The following is a 13,749-nucleotide window of genomic DNA, read 5'->3' as shown; positions in this document are numbered from 1 at the left end:
TGATCATTACCTGAAAGTTTCATCCAGTTTGGGTGAAAAAATATTTGCTGAGATTTCTGGAGATTCGTAATTTTTGGACGCTTGGCAACCCGTTTCCATGAAAGTGTTTCTCGCCAGTCACTGCTAAGGGCTACATCAAGAGGAAACAAAACATAGAGACAGAACGTGAAACTACTTTATTGCGTCAAGTTTCAAGAAGCTAGCACAAACCGTGTTGGATTTAGAGTTCCAAATACATCTATCAATATAGGAGAAAACAGAGTGAAACCTAAAAATTCAAACTGTTACTGGAAACGAACGCTTCAACATAGAAGGACGAAGTTGCGGGAACCAAGTCGCCTTAGTGTACTGATCATTACCTGAAAGTATCATCCAGTTTGGGTGAAAAAATATTCGCTGAGATTTCTGGAGATTCGTAATTTTTGGACGCTTGGCAACCCCTTTATATGGAAGTGTTTCTCGCCAGTCACTGCTTAGGGCTACATCAAGAGGAAACAAAACATAGAGACAGAAGGTGAATCTACTTTATTGTGTCAAGTTTCAAGAAGCTAGCACAAACCGTGTTGGATTTAGAGTTCCAAATACATCTATCAATATAGGAGAAAACAGAGTGAAACCGAAAAATTCAAACTGTTACTGGAAACGAACGCTTCAACATAGAAGAATGAAATTTGGGGAACCAAGTCAGCTTAGTGTACTGATCATTACCTGAAAGTATCATCCAGTTTGGGTGAAAAAATATTTGCTGAGATTTCTGGAGATTCGTAATTTTTGGACGCTTGGCAACCCGTTTCAATGAAAGTGTTTCTCCCAGTAACTGCTAAGGGCTACATCAATTGGAAACAAAACATAGAGACAGAACGTGAAACTACTTTATTTTGTCAAGTTTCAAGAAGCTAGCACAAACCGTGTTGGATTTAGAGTTCCAAATACATCTATCAATATAGGAGAAAACAGAATGAAACCTAAAAATTCAAACTGATACTGGAAATGAACGCTTCAACATAGAAGGACGAAGTTGCGGGAACCAAGTCGCCTTAGTGTACTGATCATTACCTGAAAGTATCATCCAGTTTGGGTGAAAAAATATTTGCTGAGATTTCTGGAGATTCGTAATTTTTGGATGCTTGGCAACCCCTTTCCATGAAAGTGTTTCTCGCCAGTCACTGCTTAGGGCTACATCAAGAGGAAACAAAGCATAGAGATAGAACGTGAAACTACTTTATTGTGTCAAGTTTCAAGAAGCTAGCACAAACCGTGTTGGATTTAGAGTTCCAAATACATCTATCAATATAGGAGAAAACAGAGTGAAACCTAAAAATTCAAACTGTTACTGGAAACGAACGCTTCAACATAGAAGAATGAAATTTGGGGAACCAAGTCAGCTTAGAGTACTGATCATTACCTGAAAGTATCATCCAGTTTGGGTGAAAAAATATTTGCTGAGATTTCTGGAGATTCGTAATTTTTGGACGCTTGGCAACCCCTTTATATGGAAGTGTTTCTCGCCAGTCACTGCTAAGGGCTACATCAAGAGGAAACAAAACATAGAGACAGAACGTGAAACTACTTTATTGCGTCAAGTTTCAAGAAGCTAGCACAAACCGTGTTGGATTTAGAGTTCCAAATACATCTATCAATATAGGAGAAAACGGAATGAAACCTAAAAATTCAAACTGTTACTGGAAATGAACGCTTCAACATAGAAGAACGAAGTTTCGGGAACCAAGTCGCCTTAGTGTACTGATCATTACCTGAAACTATCATCAAGTTTGGGTGAAAAAATATTTGCTGAAATTTCTGGAGATTCGTAATTTTTGGACGCTTGGCAACCCGTTTCCATGAAAGTGTTTCTCCCAGTCACTGCTAAGGGCTACATCAAGAGGAAACAAAACATAGAGACAGAACGTGAAACTACTTTATTGTGTCAAGTTTCAAGAAGCTAGCACAAACCGTGTTGGATTTAGAGTTCCAAATACATCTATCAATATAGGAGAAAACAGAGTGAAACCTAAAAATTCAAACTGTTACTGGAAACGAACGCTTCAACATAGAAGAACGAAATTTGGTGAACCAAGTGGGCTTAGTGTTCTGATCATTACCTGAAAGTTTCATCCAGTTTGGGTGAAAAAATATTTGCTGAGATTTCTGGAGATTCGTAATTTTTGGACGCTTGGCAACCCGTTTCCATGAAAGTGTTTCTCCCAGTCACTGCTAAGGGCTACATCAAGAGGAAACAAAACATAGAGAAAGAACGTGAAACTACTTTATTGTGTCAAGTTTCAAGAAGCTAGCACAAACCGTGTTGGATTTAGAGTTCCAAATACATCTATCAATATAGGAGAAAACAGAGTGAAACCTAAAAATTCAAACTGTTACTGGAAACGAACGCTTCAACATAGAAGAACGAAATTTGGGGAACCAAGTCAGCTTAGTGTTCTGATCATTACCTGAAAGTTTCATCCAGTTTGGGTGAAAAAATATTTGCTGAGATTTCTGGAGATTCGTAATTTTTGGACGCTTGGCAACCCGTTTCCATGAAAGTGTTTCTCGCCAGTCACTGCTAAGGGCTACATCAAGAGGAAACAAAACATAGAGACAGAACGTGAAACTACTTTATTGCGTCAAGTTTCAAGAAGCTAGCACAAACCGTGTTGGATTTAGAGTTCCAAATACATCTATCAATATAGGAGAAAACAGAGTGAAACCGAAAAATTCAAACTGTTACTGGAAACGAACGCTTCAACATAGAAGAATGAAATTTGGGGAACGAAGTCAGCTTAGTGTACTGATCATTACCTGAAAGTATCATCCAGTTTGGGTGAAAAAATATTTGCTGAGATTTCTGGAGATTCGTAATTTTTGGACGCTTGGCAACCCGTTTCAATGAAAGTGTTTCTCCCAGTAACTGCTAAGGGCTACATCAATTGGAAACAAAACATAGAGACAGAACGTGAAACTACTTTATTTTGTCAAGTTTCAAGAAGCTAGCACAAACCGTGTTGGATTTAGAGTTCCAAATACATCTATCAATATAGGAGAAAACAGAATGAAACCTAAAAATTCAAACTGTTACTGGAAATGAACGCTTCAACATAGAAGGACGAAGTTGCGGGAACCAAGTCGCCTTAGTGTACTGATCATTACCTGAAAGTATCATCCAGTTTGGGTGAAAAATATTTGCTGAGATTTCTGGAGATTCGTAATTTTTGGATGCTTGGCAACCCCTTTCCATGAAAGTGTTTCTCGCCAGTCACTGCTTAGGGCTACATCAAGAGGAAACAAAGCATAGAGATAGAACGTGAAACTACTTTATTGTGTCAAGTTTCAAGAAGCTAGCACAAACCGTGTTGGATTTAGAGTTCCAAATACATCTATCAATATAGGAGAAAACAGAGTGAAACCGAAAAATTCAAACTGTTACTGGAAACGAACGCTTCAACATAGAAGAATGAAATTTGGGGAACCAAGTCAGCTTAGAGTACTGATCATTACCGGAAAGTATCATCCAGTTTGGGTGAAAAAATATTTGCTGAGATTTCTGGAGATTCGTAATTTTTGGACGCTTGGCAACCCCTTTATATGGAAGTGTTTCTCGCCAGTCACTGCTAAGGGCTACATCAAGAGGAAACAAAACATAGAGACAGAACGTGAAACTACTTTATTGCGTCAAGTTTCAAGAAGCTAGCACAAACCGTGTTGGATTTAGAGTTCCAAATACATCTATCAATATAGGAGAAAACGGAATGAAACCTAAAAATTCAAACTGTTACTGGAAATGAACGCTTCAACATAGAAGAACGAAGTTTCGGGAACCAAGTCGCCTTAGTGTACTGATCATTACCTGAAAGTTTCATCCAGTTTGGGTGAAAAAATATTTGCTGAGATTTCTGGAGATTCGTAATTTTTGGACGCTTGGCAACCCGTTTCCATGAAAGTGTTTCTCCCAGTCACTGCTAAGGGCTACATCAAGAGGAAACAAAACATAGAGAAAGAACGTGAAACTACTTTATTGTGTCAAGTTTCAAGAAGCTAGCACAAACCGTGTTGGATTTAGAGTTCCAAATACATCTATCAATATAGGAGAAAACAGAGTGAAACCTAAAAATTCAAACTGTTACTGGAAACGAACGCTTCAACATAGAAGAACGAAATTTGGGGAACCAAGTCAGCTTAGTGTTCTGATCATTACCTGAAAGTTTCATCCAGTTTGGGTGAAAAAATATTTGCTGAGATTTCTGGAGATTCGTAATTTTTGGACGCTTGGCAACCCGTTTCCATGAAAGTGTTTCTCGCCAGTCACTGCTAAGGGCTAGATCAAGAGGAAACAAAACATAGAGACAGAACGTGAAACTACTTTATTGCGTCAAGTTTCAAGAAGCTAGCACAAACCGTGTTGGATTTAGAGTTCCAAATACATCTATCAATATAGGAGAAAACAGAGTGAAACCGAAAAATTCAAACTGTTACTGGAAACGAACGCTTCAACATAGAAGAATGAAATTTGGGGAACGAAGTCAGCTTAGTGTACTGATCATTACCTGAAAGTATCATCCAGTTTGGGTGAAAAAATATTTGCTGAGATTTCTGGAGATTCGTAATTTTTGGACGCTTGGCAACCCGTTTCAATGAAAGTGTTTCTCCCAGTAACTGCTAAGGGCTACATCAATTGGAAACAAAACATAGAGACAGAACGTGAAACTACTTTATTTTGTCAAGTTTCAAGAAGCTAGCACAAACCGTGTTGGATTTAGAGTTCCAAATACATCTATCAATATAGGAGAAAACAGAATGAAACCTAAAAATTCAAACTGTTATTGGAAATGAACGCTTCAACATAGAAGGACGAAGTTGCGGGAACCAAGTCGCCTTAGTGTACTGATCATTACCTGAAAGTATCATCCAGTTTGGGTGAAAAATATTTGCTGAGATTTCTGGAGATTCGTAATTTTTGGATGCTTGGCAACCCCTTTCCATGAAAGTGTTTCTCGCCAGTCACTGCTTAGGGCTACATCAAGAGGAAACAAAGCATAGAGATAGAACGTGAAACTACTTTATTGTGTCAAGTTTCAAGAAGCTAGCACAAACCGTGTTGGATTTAGAGTTCCAAATACATCTATCAATATAGGAGAAAACAGAGTGAAACCGAAAAATTCAAACTGTTACTGGAAACGAACGCTTCAACATAGAAGAATGAAATTTGGGGAACCAAGTCAGCTTAGAGTACTGATCATTACCTGAAAGTATCATCCAGTTTGGGTGAAAAAATATTTGCTGAGATTTCTGGAGATTCGTAATTTTTGGACGCTTGGCAACCCCTTTATATGGAAGTGTTTCTCCCAGTCACTGCTAAGGGCTACATCAAGAGGAAACAAAACATAGAGACAGAACGTGAAACTACTTTATTGTGTCAAGTTTCAAGAAGCTAGCACAAACCGTGTTGGATTTAGAGTTCCAAATACATCTATCAATATAGGAGAAAACAGAGTGAAACCTAAAAATTCAAACTGTTACTGGAAACGAACGCTTCAACATAGAAGAACGAAATTTGGTGAACCAAGTGGGCTTAGTGTTCTGATCATTACCTGAAAGTTTCATCCAGTTTGGGTGAAAAAATATTTGCTGAGATTTCTGGAGATTCGTAATTTTTGGACGCTTGGCAACCCGTTTCCATGAAAGTGTTTCTCCCAGTCACTGCTAAGGGCTACATCAAGAGGAAACAAAACATAGAGAAAGAACGTGAAACTACTTTATTGTGTCAAGTTTCAAGAAGCTAGCACAAACCGTGTTGGATTTAGAGTTCCAAATACATCTATCAATATAGGAGAAAACAGAGTGAAACCTAAAAATTCAAACTGTTACTGGAAACGAACGCTTCAACATAGAAGAACGAAATTTGGGGAACCAAGTCAGCTTAGTGTTCTGATCATTACCTGAAAGTTTCATCCAGTTTGGGTGAAAAAATATTTGCTGAGATTTCTGGAGATTCGTAATTTTTGGACGCTTGGCAACCCGTTTCCATGAAAGTGTTTCTCGCCAGTCACTGCTAAGGGCTACATCAAGAGGAAACAAAACATAGAGACAGAACGTGAAACTACTTTATTGCGTCAAGTTTCAAGAAGCTAGCACAAACCGTGTTGGATTTAGAGTTCCAAATACATCTATCAATATAGGAGAAAACAGAGTGAAACCGAAAAATTCAAACTGTTACTGGAAACGAACGCTTCAACATAGAAGAATGAAATTTGGGGAACGAAGTCAGCTTAGTGTACTGATCATTACCTGAAAGTATCATCCAGTTTGGGTGAAAAAATATTTGCTGAGATTTCTGGAGATTCGTAATTTTTGGACGCTTGGCAACCCGTTTCAATGAAAGTGTTTCTCCCAGTAACTGCTAAGGGCTACATCAATTGGAAACAAAACATAGAGACAGAACGTGAAACTACTTTATTTTGTCAAGTTTCAAGAAGCTAGCACAAACCGTGTTGGATTTAGAGTTCCAAATACATCTATCAATATAGGAGAAAACAGAATGAAACCTAAAAATTCAAACTGTTACTGGAAATGAACGCTTCAACATAGAAGGACGAAGTTGCGGGAACCAAGTCGCCTTAGTGTACTGATCATTACCTGAAAGTATCATCCAGTTTGGGTGAAAAATATTTGCTGAGATTTCTGGAGATTCGTAATTTTTGGATGCTTGGCAACCCCTTTCCATGAAAGTGTTTCTCGCCAGTCACTGCTTAGGGCTACATCAAGAGGAAACAAAGCATAGAGATAGAACGTGAAACTACTTTATTGTGTCAAGTTTCAAGAAGCTAGCACAAACCGTGTTGGATTTAGAGTTCCAAATACATCTATCAATATAGGAGAAAACAGAGTGAAACCTAAAAATTCAAACTGTTACTGGAAACGAACGCTTCAACATAGAAGAATGAAATTTGGGGAACCAAGTCAGCTTAGTGTACTGATCATTACCTGAAAGTATCATCCAGTTTGGGTGAAAAAATATTTGCTGAGATTTCTGGAGATTCGTAATTTTTGGACGCTTGGCAACCCCTTTATATGGAAGTGTTTCTCGCCAGTCACTGCTTAGGGCTACATCAAGAGGAAACAAAACATAGAGATAGAACGTGAAACTACATTATTGTGTCAAGTTTCAAGAAGCTAGCACAAACCGTGTTGTATTTAGAGTTCCAAATACATCTATCAATATAGGAGAAAACAGAGTGAAACCTAAAAATTCAAACTGTTACTGGAAACGAACGCTTCAACATGGAAGAATGAAATTTGGGGAACCAAGTCAGCTTAGTGTGCTGATCATTATGTGAAAGTATCATCCTGTTTGGGTGAAAAAATATTTGCTGAGATTTCTGGAGATTCGTAATTTTTGGATGCTTGGCAACCCCTTTCCATGAAAGTGTTTCTCCCAGTCACTGCTAAGGGCTACATCAAGAGGAAACAAAACATAGAGACAGAACGTGAAACTACTTTATTGTGTCAAGTTTCAAGAAGCTAGCACAAACCGTGTTGGATTTAGAGTTCCAAATACATCTATCAATATAGGAGAAAACAGAGTGAAACCTAAAAATTCAAACTGTTACTGGAAACGAACGCTTCAACATAGAAGAACGAAATTTGGTGAACCAAGTGGGCTTAGTGTTCTGATCATTACCTGAAAGTTTCATCCAGTTTGGGTGAAAATATATTTGCTGAGATTTCTGGAGATTCGTAATTTTGGACGCTTGGCAACCCGTTTCCATGAAAGTGTTTCTCGCCAGTCACTGCTAAGGGCTACATCAAGAGGAAACAAAACATAGAGACAGAACGTGAAACTACTTTATTGCGTCAAGTTTCAAGAAGCTAGCACAAACCGTGTTGGATTTAGAGTTCCAAATACATCTATCAATATAGGAGAAAATAGAGTGAAACCTAAAAATTCAAACTGTTACTGAAAATGAACGCTTCAACATAGAAGGACGAAGTTGCGGGAACCAAGTCGCCTTAGTGTACTGATCATTACCTGAAAGTATCATCCAGTTTGGGTGTAAAAATATTTGCTGAGATTTCTGGAGATTCGTAATTTTTGGACGCTTGGCAACCCCTTTATATGGAAGTGTTTCTCGCCAGTCACTGCTTAGGGCTACATCAAGAGAAAACAAAACATAGAGACAGAAGGTGAATCTACTTTATTGTGTCAAGTTTCAAGAAGCTAGCACAAACCGTGTTGGATTTAGAGTTCCAAATACATCTATCAATATAGGAGAAAACAGAGTGAAACCGAAAAATTCAAACTGTTACTGGAAACGAACGCTTCAACATAGAAGAATGAAATTTGGGGAACCAAGTCAGCTTAGTGTACTGATCATTACCTGAAAGTATCATCCAGTTTGGGTGAAAAAATATTTGCTGAGATTTCTGGAGATTCGTAATTTTTGGACGCTTGGCAACCCGTTTCAATGAAAGTGTTTCTCCCAGTAACTGCTAAGGGCTACATCAATTGGAAACAAAACATAGAGACAGAACGTGAAACTACTTTATTTTGTCAAGTTTCAAGAAGCTAGCACAAACCGTGTTGGATTTAGAGTTCCAAATACATCTATCAATATAGGAGAAAACAGAATGAAACCTAAAAATTCAAACTGTTACTGGAAATGAACGCTTCAACATAGAAGGACGAAGTTGCGGGAACCAAGTCGCCTTAGTGTACTGATCATTACCTGAAAGTATCATCCAGTTTGGGTGAAAAATATTTGCTGAGATTTCTTGAGATTCGTAATTTTTGGATGCTTGGCAACCCCTTTCCATGAAAGTGTTTCTCGCCAGTCACTGCTTAGGGCTACATCAAGAGGAAACAAAGCATAGAGATAGAACGTGAAACTACTTTATTGTGTCAAGTTTCAAGAAGCTAGCACAAACCGTGTTGGATTTAGAGTTCCAAATACATCTATCAATATAGGAGAAAACAGAGTGAAACCTAAAAATTCAAACTGTTACTGGAAACGAACGCTTCAACATAGAAGAATGAAATTTGGGGAACCAAGTCAGCTTAGTGTACTGATCATTACCTGAAAGTATCATCCAGTTTGGGTGAAAAAATATTTGCTGAGATTTCTGGAGATTCGTAATTTTTGGACGCTTGGCAACCCCTTTATATGGAAGTGTTTCTCGCCAGTCACTGCTTAGGGCTACATCAAGAGGAAACAAAACATAGAGATAGAACGTGAAACTACATTATTGTGTCAAGTTTCAAGAAGCTAGCACAAACCGTGTTGTATTTAGAGTTCCAAATACATCTATCAATATAGGAGAAAACAGAGTGAAACCTAAAAATTCAAACTGTTACTGGAAACGAACGCTTCAACATGGAAGAATGAAATTTGGGGAACCAAGTCAGCTTAGTGTGCTGATCATTATGTGAAAGTATCATCCTGTTTGGGTGAAAAAATATTTGCTGAGATTTCTGGAGATTCGTAATTTTTGGATGCTTGGCAACCCCTTTCCATGAAAGTGTTTCTCCCAGTCACTGCTAAGGGCTACATCAAGAGGAAACAAAACATAGAGACAGAACGTGAAACTACTTTATTGTGTCAAGTTTCAAGAAGCTAGCACAAACCGTGTTGGATTTAGAGTTCCAAATACATCTATCAATATAGGAGAAAACAGAGTGAAACCTAAAAATTCAAACTGTTACTGGAAACAAACGCTTCAACATAGAAGAACGAAATTTGGTGAACCAAGTGGGCTTAGTGTTCTGATCATTACCTGAAAGTTTCATCCAGTTTGGGTGAAAATATATTTGCTGAGATTTCTGGAGATTCGTAATTTTGGACGCTTGGCAACCCGTTTCCATGAAAGTGTTTCTCGCCAGTCACTGCTAAGGGCTACATCAAGAGGAAACAAAACATAGAGACAGAACGTGAAACTACTTTATTGCGTCAAGTTTCAAGAAGCTAGCACAAACCGTGTTGGATTTAGAGTTCCAAATACATCTATCAATATAGGAGAAAATAGAGTGAAACCTAAAAATTCAAACTGTTACTGAAAATGAACGCTTCAACATAGAAGGACGAAGTTGCGGGAACCAAGTCGCCTTAGTGTACTGATCATTACCTGAAAGTATCATCCAGTTTGGGTGTAAAAATATTTGCTGAGATTTCTGGAGATTCGTAATTTTTGGACGCTTGGCAACCCCTTTATATGGAAGTGTTTCTCGCCAGTCACTGCTTAGGGCTACATCAAGAGGAAACAAAACATAGAGAGAGAACGTGAAACTACATTATTCTGTCAAGTTTCAAGAAGCTAGCACAAACCGTGTTGGATTTAGAGTTCCAAATACATCTATCAATATAGGAGAAAACAGAGTGAAACCTAAAAATTCAAACTGTTACTGGAAACGAACGCTTCAACATAGAAGAATGAAATTTGGGGAACCAAGTCAGCTTAGTGTACTGATCATTACCTGAAAGTATCATCCAGTTTGGGTGAAAAAATATTTGCTGAGATTTCTGGAGATTCGTAATTTTTGGACGCTTGGCAACCCGTTTCAATGAAAGTGTTTCTCCCAGTCACTGCTAAGGGCTACATCAAGAGGAAACAAAACATAGAGATAGAACCTGAAACTACTTTATTGTGTCAAGTTTCAAGAAGCTAGCACAAACCGTGTTGGATTTAGAGTTCCAAATACATCTATCAATATAAAAGAAAACAGAATGAAACCTAAAAATTCAAACTGTTACTGGAAATGAACGCTTCAACATAGAAGGACAAAGTTGCGGGAACCAAGTCGCCTTAGTGTACTGATCATTACCTGAAAGTATCATCCAGTTTGGGTGAAAAAATATTTGCTGAGATTTCTGGAGATTCGTAATTTTTGGATGCTTGGCAACCCCTTTCCATGAAAGTGTTTCTCGCCAGTCACTGCTTAGGGCTACATCAAGAGGAAACAAAGCATAGAGATAGAACGTGAAACTACTTTATTGTGTCAAGTTTCAAGAAGCTAGCACAAACCGTGTTGGATTTAGAGTTCCAAATACATCTATCAATATAGGAGAAAACAGAGTGAAAGCAAAAAATTCAAACTGTTACTGGAAACGAACGCTTCAACATAGAAGAATGAAATTTGGGGAACCAAGTCAGCTTAGAGTACTGATCATTACCTGAAAGTATCATCCAGTTTGGGTGAAAAAATATTTGCTGAGATTTCTGGAGATTCGTAATTTTTGGACGCTTGGCAACCCCTTTATATGGAAGTGTTTCTCGCCAGTCACTGCTAAGGGCTACATCAAGAGGAAACAAAACATAGAGACAGAACGTGAAACTACTTTATTGCGTCAAGTTTCAAGAAGCTAGCACAAACCGTGTTGGATTTAGAGTTCCAAATACATCTATCAATATAGGAGAAAACGGAATGAAACCTAAAAATTCAAACTGTTACTGGAAATGAACGCTTCAACATAGAAGAACGAAGTTTCGGGAACCAAGTCGCCTTAGTGTACTGATCATTACCTGAAACTATCATCAAGTTTGGGTGAAAAAATATTTGCTGAGATTTCTGGAGATACGTAATTTTTGGAAGCTTGGCAGCCCCTTTCCATGAAAGTGTTTATCGCCCGTCACTGCTTAGGGGTACATCAAGAGGAAACAAAACATAGAGATAGAACGTGAAACTACATTATTGTGTCAAGTTTCAAGAAGCTAGCACAAACCGCGTTGGATTTAGAGTTCCAAATACATCTATCAATATAGGAGAAAACAGAGTGAAACCTAAAAATTCAAACTGTTACTGGAAACGAACGCTTCAACATAGAAGAATGAAATTTGGGGAACCAAGTCAGCTTAGTGTACTGATCATTACCTGAAAGTATCATCCAGTTTGGGTGAAAAAATATTTGCTGAGATTTCTGGAGATTCGTAATTTTTGGACGCTTGGCAACCCCTTTATATGGAAGTGTTTCTCGCCAGTCACTGCTTAGGGCTACATCAAGAGGAAACAAAACATAGAGATAGAACGTGAAACTACATTATTGTGTCAAGTTTCAAGAAGCTAGCACAAACCGTGTTGGATTTAGAGTTCCAAATACATCTATCAATATAGGAGAAAACAGAGTGAAACCTAAAAATTCAAACTGTTACTGGAAACGAACGCTTCAACATAGAAGAATGAAATTTGGGGAACCAAGTCAGCTTAGTGTACTGATCATTACCTGAAAGTATCATCCAGTTTGGGTGAAAAAATATTTGCTGAGATTTCTGGAGATTCGTAATTTTTGGACGCTTGGCAACCCGTTTCCATGAAAGTGTTTCTCCCAGTCACTGCTAAGGGCTACATCAAGAGGAAACAAAACATAGAGACAGAACGTGAAACTACTTTATTGTGTCAAGTTTCAAGAAGCTAGCACAAACCGTGTTGGATTTAGAGTTCCAAATACATCTATCAATATAGGAGAAAACAGAGTGAAACCTAAAAATTCAAACTGTTACTGGAAACGAACGCTTCAACATAGAAGAACGAAATTTGGTGAACCAAGTGGGCTTAGTGTTCTGATCATTACCTGAAAGTTTCATCCAGTTTGGGTGAAAAAATATTTGCTGAGATTTCTGGAGATTCGTAATTTTTGGACGCTTGGCAACCCGTTTCCATGAAAGTGTTTCTCGCCAGTCACTGCTAAGGGCTACATCAAGAGGAAACAAAACATAGAGACAGAACGTGAAACTACTTTATTGCGTCAAGTTTCAAGAAGCTAGCACAAACCGTGTTGGATTTAGAGTTCCAAATACATCTATCAATATAGGAGAAAACAGAGTGAAACCTAAAAATTCAAACTGTTACTGGAAACGAACGCTTCAACATAGAAGGACGAAGTTGCGGGAACCAAGTCGCCTTAGTGTACTGATCATTACCTGAAAGTATCATCCAGTTTGGGTGAAAAAATATTTGCTGAGATTTCTGGAGATTCGTAATTTTTGGATGCTTGGCAACCCCTTTCCATGAAAGTGTTTCTCGCCAGTCACTGCTTAGGGCTACATCAAGAGGAAACAAAGCATAGAGATAGAACGTGAAACTACTTTATTGTGTCAAGTTTCAAGAAGCTAGCACAAACCGTGTTGGATTTAGAGTTCCAAATACATCTATCAATATAGGAGAAAACAGAGTGAAACCTAAAAATTCAAACTGTTACTGGAAACGAACGCTTCAACATAGAAGAATGAAATTTGAGGAACCAAGTCAGCTTAGAGTACTGATCATTACCTGAAAGTATCATCCAGTTTGGGTGAAAAAATATTTGCTGAGATTTCTGGAGATTCGTAATTTTTGGACGCTTGGCAACCCCTTTATATGGAAGTGTTTCTCGCCAGTCACTGCTAAGGGCTACATCAAGAGGAAACAAAACATAGAGACAGAACGTGAAACTACTTTATTGCGTCAAGTTTCAAGAAGCTAGCACAAACCGTGTTGGATTTAGAGTTCCAAATACATCTATCAATATAGGAGAAAACGGAATGAAACCTAAAAATTCAAACTGTTACTGGAAATGAACGCTTCAACATAGAAGAACGAAGTTTCGGGAACCAAGTCGCCTTAGTGTACTGATCATTACCTGAAACTATCATCAAGTTTGGGTGAAAAAATATTTGCTGAAATTTCTGGAGATTCGTAATTTTTGGACGCTTGGCAACCCGTTTCCATGAAAGTGTTTCTCCCAGTCACTGCTAAGGGCTACATCAAGAGGAAACAAAACATAGAGA

This window comes from Spermophilus citellus (assembly GCF_964194105.1).
Source record: "Spermophilus citellus genome assembly, chromosome: 5".
NCBI classification, from domain to species: domain Eukaryota; kingdom Metazoa; phylum Chordata; class Mammalia; order Rodentia; family Sciuridae; genus Spermophilus; species Spermophilus citellus.
This window is presented reverse-complemented; position numbering follows the sequence as displayed.